Source organism: Bufo bufo, chromosome 9 (assembly GCF_905171765.1).
Source record: "Bufo bufo chromosome 9, aBufBuf1.1, whole genome shotgun sequence".
Lineage (NCBI taxonomy): Eukaryota > Metazoa > Chordata > Amphibia > Anura > Bufonidae > Bufo > Bufo bufo.
The window spans coordinates 224872008-224885537 of record NC_053397.1 but is presented as its reverse complement, the minus strand read 5'-3'; the positions used below and the strand labels follow the sequence as shown (position 1 = coordinate 224885537).

At 44.3% G+C, this 13530-nt stretch overlaps 1 long non-coding RNA gene across 1 annotated transcript in view; it reads left to right on the top strand.

The window, feature by feature from the left end:
- Positions 1 to 13530, top strand: part of LOC120979222 — a 59574-nt gene that overhangs the window by 39123 nt on the left and 6921 nt on the right. Inside the window, exon 3 of the long non-coding RNA XR_005774258.1 lies at positions 2710 to 2813. This is a non-coding gene — a long non-coding RNA (uncharacterized LOC120979222). The remainder of the gene's footprint in view (positions 1 to 2709; positions 2814 to 13530) is intronic.

The following is a 13530-nucleotide window of genomic DNA, read 5'->3' as shown; positions in this document are numbered from 1 at the left end:
GCTACTGAGTTTGTGAGTAGCCGACTTCACCCTTCGCACTGCAAACAGGGAAATCCGGGCGCAGGTCAATTTACACTGCAGATTATTTGCTAAAATGTCATCTACTTTGCCTGTCTGCAGTGTAGTCGCCCTGTGTGAACACACCCCAAGACTGATAACAGAACACGGTAGCCTCATGCATGCCAGCGAGCAGCACCCTCTTACAGGAACGGAGTTTGTGAGTACAGAGAGGGAGAGGATCGCAGAGGATTTATCTTCTTGTTCACATATGAAAATTAGTATTACTGTGAGCGGGGCCCAGTGTAATAGAATACAGTGACTGCACCGGGCCCCGCTGCCATTACAACACCAGACCGGCCCCCAGACCCTGTATTGGGGGTCATTCACTCACAGGGACACTGTTATGATGGGATCTGTGGATGACACATATATAGCATAAGGTGCTATATATGTGTCACCCACAGTGCCATCCACAGAGCCCCCGCGACAGTGCCATCCACAGAGCCCCCACGACAGTGCCATCCACAGACCACCATTAGTTCAAAACCCACCAAAAGCACACCTTTTGGTTCAAAATATTTTTTAATTTGGCTATTTCCCACCCCTCTTGTAATTGTTCCGCTACTTGTGGGCTGCGCGGGCATGAGTTGAGTCACTTCGGTGCGCAATCCCGTCCTGCAGCGCGTGATCCCGCAAGACCCGCCGCTGTAGGTCACGGGATCACGCGCCGAAGTGACTGAACTCATGCCCACGTAGCCCGCAAGTAGCAGATCAGTGGAACAAGTACAAGGTGGAGGGGACTGTTTCTAACAGAGGCTCACTAATGGACGCTGAGATTAGATCACCCCATTGAATCAATGCTTTCCTATGGGGAAAAATCTGACCCTGGAGGTCATCATGCAGGGTGTGAGGACGTCCAGCGTCAGATACCGGACCAAAGGTCTGTTTTGCTCCAGGAAGCCCTCAGGTGGCTGCCAGCGACTAGAGGCCGACTTATTGCTGGAACGTAAACAATGCAGTTTCTCTAGAACATTGCAGCTCGATTTGCAAAAGGGACACTGTACCCAGACCACATCAATGAGCTGAAGTGGTCTGGGGGCCTTTTGTGTCACTTTAACTTTGAAATCTTATTAAAGATTGTGTAGGGTGTGGCTGGATGCGGGGCATGGAGGCGGGACAAGGGTGGGGCTTGCAGCAGAACATGGGTGGGGCCTGTTAGGGGGCCCTTGATTTATTTTGCCCGGGGGCCCTGAGGGTTCTCAGTCCGCCCCTGAGCCTGTAATATTATTACACTCCAGAAATCAGGTGAATTGTAGACAATGGGAAAAGTGAATATGGAACGGGCGGACTCCCAAAATGTGTGGCATCTGCCTGTAGGGACTATCCCTTTACCATGAATCATTGGCACTACCCCCGACCTCACCCACATTATACCAGTGTCTTCTAACAGCTTCTCTCCGCCATCGTGACTGTAGAAATCTCTGTCTGCAGGTAGAAGCCCTCTGCGGAAATCACTGTTCTGTCCCACATTTAATGTTTGCATGTGTCGTACACTCTAAACAGATGGAGTGTTGTTTGCAGATAATGGTTGCAGTGTAAAGAATGGAGGTTTTCATATTGTTATCTTGACACCTAGGGTCGTGTCTATATGTATTTCCTATAAGTTCACTTTCTTCTCTAGTCTGTACCGGATATACTAAAGAGATGAGGTTCAGGAAGCAGCAGGGGGTATATTTGTATTAAAAGGAAATGTAACCGTAGAAACGTGTGCCGATACCTTGAGGTAGCCGTGACGATTATGATGCAACCCTTCATTTTGTACACTGCAGGTTATTTTCAGAGAAGCAAGATTTACATTACAAAGTGACTTTGTATTGTATTATATATAAAACTTTAGGTTTACAGCCCTTTTTAAAGGGCATCTGTCAGCAGTTTTGTACCCATGAAACTGGCCGCCCTGTTGTGCACCTGGCAGCTGAAGGCATCTGTGTTGGTCCCATGTTCATATGTGCCCGCATTGCTGAAAAAATGTAAGTTTTAATATATGAAAATGAGCCTCAAAGAGCAACGAGGGCGTTACCATTACTCCTAGAGGCTCAGTTCTCTCTACATCTGACTCGTCTTCTGCACTTTGACAGGACCAGGCAGTGTAAACGTCATCAATGCTGTCACAGTACAGGGGACGTGGCAGTTGCAGAGAGCAGAGCCTCTAGGAGTAATGGTAACGCCCCCGTTGCTCCTAGAGGCTAATTTGCATATAATAAAATATTTTTCTCAGCAATGGGGGCACATATGAACATGGGACTGACGCAGATGCCTTCAGCTGCCAACAGCACATACAACAGGTCAGCCGGTGTGATCGGGTCAAAACTGCTGACAGATGCCCTTTAAGCTTCCAGTAAGACTCTGCTCTCTTCTATGATCTCTTGTCTGGATTATAAGATGCCAGGTGAGTGATACACGGGCATTAAGTTGCTATTTCATTATCTTAATGTCATTTGCAGACTTTTCTTCATGTGGGTTATATATATATATAAAAACATTTGATGATACAGTTTTACATCTGGCCCAGCGATCCTCATCTCACAATGCCCTTCCAAATTTTGCCTGTTGATGGGGGCGGCTGCTGCTACCTTGGAAATATTTCCCGTCCTACATTTCCAGATCAATAGGCCGCGCTTACATTCTGCTTTCTGATCATTTCCACAGCTGAGGAGATCGCTGTCGGCCCTGGAGGACTGAGCACATCACGCCAATCAGCGCGTCCGAGGCCGGGTCACTGCAACCACCAGGAGAGACACGGAGCACAGCAGGTAATTCCGGAAACACTCAGCTTGTAGATGTAGGCTGCATCCGATATATGGTATGGCCAGTAGATGTCTGCCAGCTTGGCAAAGGTGTTTACAGGGTCACGCTGCTCCTGTATCCACTGTTACTAGGGGGCGCTACACACAATATTTATGCATTTTTTTATAGCTCCCATTGAGCCATACAAATCTATCTTCAGCTCCCTCTAGTGGCAGCTGCAGGCAGCAAGAATTTTATCATGTAGCTTTTGGGGGGGGCTTTGGAGCTCTGTATCAGAAAAAGAGGGCTCCGGTACCCTGTTCAACACTGATTTGGAGTAAGTAAAGCATGGAATTGGCACTAACTTCAGCCCTATTCAAGACCACCAGGGATGTAGCCATCAACCCCCTTTACTACACACTAATGGGAAACTCTGAGGGTCCTTTTTGTGGGTGGTAGCTTGTAGAGTATGGCAGATTTTCTGCGTAGACTGTATGGAGACATTCACTTCATAATGCAGGCCCTGTGTCTGTCACATCCATCTATATATTTATGTGATTATTATGCATCGCCATACGGATGATTTCCCTCATTCTGTGCAGAATCCGGCGTATGTCCTCCACCATATTGACTACCGAGAGAAAATGTGCATGTTGTAAACCTTCCAAATGACGAAAGGCCCTTATCAATATGCCAAATGTGTTCTCATTGTTAGATTCTTATGTGCAAAAATTGAATCTTTATTGGATTATAAATTTTGGGTTCAAATCTTCTTGCTACGTGCTTTTTTTTTTATTTTTATAAAGTATGTGTTTGAAATTTACACTGGTTTTAGGTTAGGATTATCAAGTTAGTAATTTTTGTCTAAATAAATTCTAAGAGTCTTCCCAATAGTGGAGTCAGCACTCTGGTCTGTCTGTACCCTAAGAGCGGTGAAGAAGAAATTGAATTAAAAACGGAATAAATGGACGGCACTCGCAACAAATGGGATCTATGGATATTATTTATTAGGTTATAAGGATAAGGGAGTTTAAAAATACCAGATGGTAATTAACATATAGTTGTATATCTATTCTGTATGGTTTTAGTAAAAGTTAGGATGTGCGCACTCCTTAGAGAATAAATAATTAGTAAATAGATAAATTAACATCTTTTATAGGAACCAATATTTATTTATGTCCATAAAAAGATGTAAATTAATGTCCATATAAAAAGATAAATATTAATTTATGTCCATATAAGAATTCATATAGTCCATGTAAAAAAGTCCATATAATCGAGAATTCATAAAATCAGGAGTTCATATAATCAAAAAAAGGGTCCTTAAAAAAATTCATAAAAAATTCATATAGTTCAAAAATTATAAAGAGAAGCAAAACTGGATTAAATATATAAGAAAATCCCGAAAGGCAGTTCATATAAATGGTTGGATGGTCCCAATATTGGTCTCTTTGAATATAAAATGATTGGTGATCCCTTCTAATAAAAGGGTGAATAGGAGTAGTTGTAAATACAAGTAAATAGTTTCTGTATCTGCTCCTATATGGGAGCTTGCATTTGTATTGAGGCCGAATCTCCACCTGGAAGATAAAGATTTCACATGGGTACGTTACCACTCCTAAAAATTTTAAGGACCCTTTTTTGATTATATGAACTCCTGATTTTATGAATTTTCGATTATATGGACTTTTTTTACATGGACTATATGAATTCTTATATGGACATAACTTCACATATGGACATTAATTAATATTTATCTTCCTTTTATATGGACATTAATTTACATATTTTTATGGACATAAATGAACATCTTTTATAGGAACCAATATTTATTTATCTATTTACTAATTATTTATTCTCTAAGGAGTGCGCACATTCTAACTTTTACTAAAACCATACTGAATAGATATAACTATATGTTAATTACCATCTGGTATTTTTAAACTCCCTTATCCTTATAACCTATTAAATAATATCCATAGATCCCATTTGTTGCGAGTGCCGTCCATTTATTCCATTTTTAATTCTACTACCCCGAAGCTTTGGGTTAGCTTCTTCGGACTGAGCACAGCCTCAATTCTGCTACTAGAAGTGAGCCACCATAACTGTATATTTTAAGTAATTGAATTAACCGGGAAGTGAGCACTTCCAGGCCAGGAATGAACGGCTCCCCCTGCAGCAATCAGGAAAGCCTTTCCTTCACTCTGATGTGCTGGGGTCTCTCTAACAGCAAACCAAGCTTACCACGTGCTGCTATTAAACTACAAGGCACTTACTAATGTATTGTGATCATCCATATTGCTTCCTTTGATGGCTGGATAAATTTTTCTGTCACATTATACACTGCTCGTTTCAATGGTTACAGACCACCCTGCAATCCATCAGTGGTGGTTGTGCTTACACACTCTCTGGTGGCTGGGACCATGGGAGCGCACATAGGCTAGTGCTTTTTCCTATATTACACAATGGTCCCGGCCCCCAGAGAGGCTGACTCTTTTTCCTATAGTGTGCAAGCACGACCACCACTAATCGATTGCAGGATGGTCTGTAACCATTGTGGGGATTCGCTCTGGTAGTTAGGATAAGCGGGCGCAGTACACAGGCAAAATACAAGTTTGTAATTCAAACTTCAGTGTTTATTCACACATGGTGCCAAAAACAAAACGTCACTTTTGCCGTGTTGGTGTTACTTCACACTCAATGGCAAGTTAATAAAACAAAAGTCACCTTGGGGGCAGTTCTGCCTCAGAAAGTTCAAATACAGGCCTTAGGCGGCCTGTACCCCTGACACACGGGTCTCTTCTCTCCAGCCCAGCACAGGCCTCAGATCCCAGCACACAGACCTCCTGAGCTCCACTGTCAGACAGAGGTAATCCTCTCCACCTGGTTTTTATGCCTGGAAAACCTGGCCTGGAACGTGGGGAGTAGTCACCCACCCAGCACTTTGACTACTCCCAGTAAGAGCCGTCCCAGATCAGCTATTACAGCCCTGCTAAGTACCAAGGTGTCAAACAGCAAATGCTGCCGACACATAAAAACCGTCTCTTACTCCACCGAGGCCAGGAACCTCAGTGACACGTACCTATCATCCACGATGATTCCTTGTACCTTCTTACACCATGGAAACGAGCAGTGTATAATGTGATAGACAAATTATTCCAGCCAACAAAGAAAGCAATATGGATAATAACAATATATCAGTAAGTGGCTTGTATTAACTTTCTCTACATGATAAATACAACTTACTGAAGTGAAACAACCTCTTTAAAGGGGTTTTCTGGGATATTTTTTATTGATGACCTATCCTCAGGATAGGTCATCAATCTTACATCGGCAGGGGTCCGACACCAGGCACCCTCGCCGACCAGCTGGTTGAAGAGAAGGCTGTTTCAGCGCAGCCTCCCCTTCATTGTTTTCCTGCTCACCGTCGACATTGCAGCGGCGAACAGGTGTAATTACAAGAAGTCATCCCATTGAAGGAATAGGACGGCTTCTGGTACTTACATCTGCTCACTGTTGCAATGTCAACAGCGCTGGCATGGTGCGTGGCCTTCTCTTCAACCAACTGATCTGATATTGATTACCTATCCTGAGGATAGGTCATCAATAAAAACATCCCCATAAACCCCTTTAAAATTGCATATTCTATCCTTCTAGGGGAGCTAAAAAAAAAAGTTCAAAATAAATAAACATTCATATTTTTATATATATTTTAACAAAAAAAATGTAGTCTATTTGACATTTTTTCATCATTTCACTTACAAAAAAATAAATAATAAATTGTGATAGACCAAAATTGGTATTAATATAAAACTACAGATCATCCCGCCAAAATGAGCCCTAAAATGTCTCTGTAGACCTAACTATAAAATATAAAAAGATCATATTAAACTGTATTGAGAATCATAGTCCCTGACAAGCAGAGCAGAGAGGAGGATGAAGCAGCTCTTTAGCTCAGTGTTGTGAAGTAACTTGTGCTGCTGTGTGATTAGGACAGGTTCTGTGTGTACCAATAGGACGGAGGCCACTTTATTTCCCCTTGATTGCTCCCTGGACAAAATGAGCCATTATAACTAATGAAAGGTATTTGGGAATATATTTATAATAAAATATCATTTAGGTATTTTCATTTTCTTAATTCCTGAAAGAACCCGTATAAGTTTTTTTTTTTTTTTTTGTATTAAAACACAAGAAAAACTAAATAAATGTGATATCACTGTAATTATACTGAAGGAAGACAACAGGTCAGTTTTACCACATAGGAAATGCCGTAGAGACAAAACTAGGGCTGCAACGATTAATCAAAGTTATCTAATAATCGGCCGATTCGTTGCTATGCGGGCGGTCAGTCGCTGTTACGGAGGATCTGTGGATGGCGCTGTTATGGGGGGGGATCTTTGGATGACACTGTTATGGAGGGGGATCTGTGGATGACACTGTTATGGAGGGGGATCTGTGGATGACACTGTTATGGAGGGGGATCTGTGGATGACACTGTTATGGAGGGGGATCTGTGGATGACACTGTTATGGAGGGGGATCTGTGGATGACACTGTTATGGAGGGGGATCTGTGGATGACACTGTTATGGAGGGGGATCTGTGGATGACACTGTTATGGAGGGGGATCTATGGATGACACTGTTATGGAGGGGGATCTGTGGATGACACTGTTATGGAGGGGGATCTGTGGATGACACTGTTATGGAGGGGGATCTGTGGATGACACTGTTATGGAGGGGGATCTGTGGATGACACTGTTATGGAGGGGGATCTGTGGATGACACTGTTATGGAGGGGGATCTGTGGATGACACTGTTATGGAGGGGGATCTGTGGATGACCCTGTTATGGAGGGGGATCTGTGGATGACACTGTTATGGGAAGGGGGATCTGTGTATGGCACGTACAGCATAAGATGCTATATAGTGTCATCCATAGATCCCCCCCCCCCCATAGCATGGTCATCCACAGATCCCCCATAACAGTGTCATCCATAGATCCCCCCCCATAACAGTGTCATCCATAGATCCCCCCCCATAGCATGGTCATCCACAGGTCCCCCTCCCCATAACAGTGTCATCCACAGATCCCCCATAACAGTGTCATCCACAGATCCCCCATAACAGTGCCATCCACAGATCCCCCATAACAGTGCCATCCACAGATCCCCCATAACAGTGCCATCCACAGATCCCCCCATAACAGTGCCATCCACAGATCCCCCCCCATAACAGTGCCATCCACAGATCCCCCCATAACAGTGCCATCCACAAATCCCCCTTCATAACAGTGCCATCCACAGATCCCCCTTCATAACAGTGCCATCCACAGATCCCCCTTCATAACAGTGTCATCCACAGATTCCCCATAACAGTGCCATCCACAGATCCCCCTTCATAACAGTGCCATCCACAGATCCCCCTTCATAACAGTGCCATCCACAGATCCCCCTTCATAACAGTGCCATCCACAGATCCCCCTTCATAACAGTGCCATCCACAGATCCCCCTTCATAACAGTGTCATCCACAGATCCCCCTCCATAAGTGTCATCCACAGATCCCCCTCCATAAGTGTCATCCACAGATCCCCCTCCATAACAGTGTCATCCACAGATCCCCCTCCATAACAGTGTCATCCACAGATCCCCCATAACAGTGCCATCCACAGATCCCCCCCCATAACAGCGCCATCCACAGATCCCCCCCATAACAGCGCCATCCACAGATCCCCCATAACAGTGCCATCCACAGATCCCCCTCCATAAGTGTCATCCACAGATCCCCCTCCATAACAGTGTCATCCACAGATCCCCCATAACAGTGCCATCCACAGATGCCCCCCATAACAGCACCATCCACAGATCCCCCCCATAACAGTGCCATCCACAGATCCCCCATAACAGTGCCATCCACAGATCCCCCATAACAGTGCCATCCACAGATCCCCCATAACAGCGCCATCCACAGATCCCCCATAACAGTGCCATCCACAATTTGTTTTAATATGGCCTTTGAACATAATTTTTCAAGTTAAATCATATAAACCCCTTTTTTTTTGTCATTTTGGTGTTTTCCCCCGATTAATCAATGAAATTATCAACAACTAATCGATTATTCAAATAATCGTTAGCTGCAGCCCTAGACAAAACCCGTTTTTTCTTTTACAGTTCCACCCCATTTGGAATTTTTTTTTTTCAGCTTCCCACTAAACCATATGTAATATTGAGTGGTGCCATTAGAAAGTACAACTTGTCCTGCAAAAGACAAGCCCTCATACGGCTATTTGAATGGAAAAAAAATATAATAATTATGGTTCTGGAAAGGCAGAGCGGAAAAACAAAAATGCAAACCTGAAACATCCTCTGGGACTCAAGAGGTTAAGGCTTGGTTTTTTTCCCCTGCACTTTTCAAAATTCATTACATTTTTGTTTTTCCGTCAACATAGCTGTATGAGGACTTTTCAAGACTATTAACAAAATTGTACCGTAGTTTTTTGGCATTCAACGGGCAGTATAAGCGACATAACATTTGTATGGCCATCCTGAACGGCAGCGTCCGGCGCTCACAGTAAGTCTGGACTGTACACAGGAACATAGTAAAGTAGCACAACAGCGCGCATCTGCTCACCGTCTGGGAAGCACAGAGGTGCCTGGAACATGGCAAGCTTGTGCAAATCCAAAAGAAGAGATTAAATCCAGCTTCCCAATAAAAAGGGCAGCCTTTATTTAAAAAAAAAAAACTATAAAAAATCCCATGTACAGATACTCACATCTGCGCGTTTCAGATCGATAATTCGAGCTCCTTACTCATGAGTTAGGATCTCGATGTATCAATCCGAACTGCGTAGAAGTGAGTGTATCTGTACATGGGAGTTTTTATCGTTTGAAAAATAAAGGCTTCCGTTTTTATTAAGAAGCTGGATTTCATCTCTTCTTTTGGATATGTTCTTATGTCCTTCCCGTCAGCTGCGCTCAGTGGCCCTCAGAAGGGGAGACTCAGACTGCCGGCTCTGAGCGCTGACAGTAAGCATACAGGAATATGGTGCACTTATGCGCCGAATGCTGCAGTTCCATTCTTACCTTTGCTCCCTAACAGGGATGAGAGAAACATAGAATGTGTCGGCAGATAAGAACCATTTGGCCCATCTAGTCTGCCCAATATACTGAGTACTATGAATATCCCCTGGCCCGATCTTATATGAAGGATGGCCTTCTGCCTATCCCATGCATGCTTAACCTCCTTCACTGTATTTGCTGCCAGCAAGCAGAGGGGGCATTTATATGGAGCCAGGGGCTGGGGTAGTGAGGGGCAGGCTGAGAAGCCTTGGCATGGTGTTTTCTGTGCTCCGTAGAACGCTGAAGACGGACTCTCCTCAGCAGCAGCCAGACTGTTGTAAGGAGAATCTTTACACCTTGTTTGTTAGTAAAAATAATCTCTGTCCCTACACAATATTAAACAAACCAAATGACAAGTACACCTTAATAAGTTATACAATCTTAGTATCATATTATATATATATTTTTTTTAAGTTGGAGTCAATACATTTGTACGAACCCTGCCTCCACCCAATACCGGCTCGGACTCCATAGCCCTGCTAATCACAGTTGTAATCACTGACTTTGCACCTACTTTTGTTCGACATCCCACTCGGCATAGCTAACACTAGGCAGGCAGCAGTGGATGTGAAAACGGCAGACACCCCGATTATACATACCTCCCAACCGTCGGGACAGTCCCCGTACGGGGGAGCTACGTCCCGCTTTCTGGCAGCTGTCCCTGCGTCCGTAGGAAGCAGAGACAGTTGCCATAATGAAGCAGAGAGCTTTCGCCAGCATCGGCTCCCTGCTTCATCATTACCTGCCGGTGTTCTAACAAAAATCCTTACTTCGTGAAAATACCTTACCCCTCGTGACTTCCGGGGGTGTGCGCCTCAGCGCAAGCGCACTACCACAGCGCGGGTAAGATAAAATTAAATGGAGCGCTGACTCACGGACACTGAGCGTGCGCCGTCAGGGGTAAGGAGATCTGACGGTCTTTTCTCCTTACCCTCACACTGCGCACGCGCGGATTGTGAAATCTCCTTTTGCTCCCAGCACTATCAGCCATCCAGGGGGTGGGTGGTGGGTGCAGCATATTGGAGGGGCATAATTCTAACCCCAGACTAAGGAGATTTTACAATCCGTGCGTGACCGTAAGTCAGCGCTCCATGTAATTTTATCTTACCCGTGCCGTGGTAGTGCGCTTGCGCTGAGGCGCACACCCCCGGAAGTTACAAGGGGTAAGGTATTTTCACGAAGTAAGGATTTTTGTTAGAACACCGACTCTCCACACCTCTGGTCTGTGTAGGGGCGGGGCCAGCTGGCAGTCAGCCTTGGCTCCGCCTCCTTCACAGACAAAGGCAGCCGATATCCTGCTGCTGCTGCTAGGAACAAGGTAAGTATCTGGTACCACAATGTGTGCATGTTACTGGGGGCACAGCTGGGCATAATTCTGTGAAGGAGGCACAATGTGGGCATAAATACTGTGCGGTGGCATGAAGGGGGCATTAAGGGCACTGGGTGTGATTAGTGTATAGTTATGTTTTGGGCGGAGTTAGAGGCGTGGCCTAGTGCGGAATTTTTTTTTGCTTTGTTTGTTTACAAAGTTGGGAGGTATGGATTATAGCCGTGTTCAGGAAGCACCGCTGAATAGTGGGGATGTCATCTGGATGGCGGTAACTTTTTTTTTCTCCTGCAGGGACATGTCTATGGATCCTGCCACACACAGGTTTTGCAAAGTACATCCTATCAGACAATACACATATATAACAAATACCACGTAAAATGGATCTCTCCAATAATAATAATGGCAATTAATACTAGTTGCAGCAATTTTGCTAAATATATGGATCAACCCTCTTATGTCTAGCGTTCAGACTGTATAACCGTAGACGACGCTTTGTTTACTTCCTACAGATTATAGTTCATTTGACGATTTAGTATTTCCTGCCAACTACATTGCATCATGCCAGCCATACAGCGTGGGCACCAGTATGGGTACATCCCTGATGCCTGGCACCATCAAACCGCAGACTGGCTGAACCATAAGAGGTCCTGTAGATTTACACGTTACAATTATCAGGCAGATGATCGGAAACGAACGTTCCTGTGAATGCTTGTTCCCGACCGTCTGCCTGTGTAAAGGTGCCACCGATCACCCAATGTACGAGTGCATCACTTGTTCATCGGTGATCTGGTCATGCGGGCGCCCGGCGCCCAGAAACAATGCAGCTGGATGAGGACGCGTGACAGAAACTGCTCGTCCTCATACTGCGGAGCTGATCACTGCAGCCGACTGTCGGAAGGAACGTTTCCCTCCCGACAATCTGCTGCTCATTGATACGTGTAAATGCAGCTTAAAGGGGTCCTCTCATTTCAGTAAGTGGCATTTATCATGTAGAGAAAGTTAAAACAAGGCGCTTCCTAATGTATTGTGATTCTATAGATTGCTTCCTGGATTCATTTTTCCATCACATTATACACTGCTCGTTTCCATGGTTACAGACCACCCTGCAATCCATCAGTGGTGGTCGTGCTTGCACACTATAGGAAAAAGCACTAGTCTATGTGCGCTCCCATGGTCCCGGCCACCAGAGAGGCTGACTCTTTTTCCTATAGTGTGGAAGCACGACCACCACTGATGGATTGCAGGGTGGTCGTAACCATGGAAACGAGCAGTGTGTAATGTGATGTAAGTGGCTTGTATTAACTTTCTCTACATGACAAATGCAACTTACTGAAGTGAGAGGACCCCTTTTAAATAGAGATGGGCTCCATTTACATATTGCCTATTGTACCAATACGGAGATCTGCATTAACTGCCATACAAGTGCTATATCTGCACAAATAACAGAAGCCCCCGACATTCACATGTCTTAGGACGGATTTCTACTCCGCCATCAGGCGCTGAATCTAAAACAATGCCATAACTGAACTACCAATCTGCAAATGAACTGTTACCAGTAAGGCGTATACAAAGCAGCTACATACCGCGAGAACCCTCCTGGACCTTAGGGGCTCGATCCATACATTTTTGGCCAATGACTGCTATTAGTATTCAAGTTGTTGTCCAGGATTAGAAGAAACATGGCTGCTTTCAAAAACAGCACCACCCCTGTCCATGGGTTGTGTCTGATATTGCAGCCTGGCTCCATCGGAGTCAATGGAGCAGAGCTGCAGTACTGCACGCAACCAGTGGACAGGGGTGGTGATGTTTTTTTTTAAGAAAGCAGCCATGTTTTTCTGATACTGGACGCATTTAATTGCTATTATTATTAGAGAGATCCATTTCATGTATTACTTTTTATTTATGTGTAATGTCTTTTGCATAGTTTTATTATTCATCTACACACAAATGTACATATAGAATCCATCAGATCCATTTAAATTTTATTCATCCCCGACATACAAAATATATATATTTTTTTATAATATATATGGGTATATATGCCCACAATATATTCTCCAACGCCCTGGCTCTTGTTTTTCAAGCAGGACAAAAAAAAAACAAAGGCACGTCTGTGGAAATAAATGTCAGAAAATGAGGGGAAAAATGCCACACGCAGGGTATGCTTAACTAAAATAAAAAAAAAACATCCCAGCAAACATACCTTGTGTCGACAACCGCCATTACAAAAAGTGCATGTGTGTGCTGCATTTACCGTATTTCTTTCCCGCAAAAGTGGACAAATACTAATGAGTGCT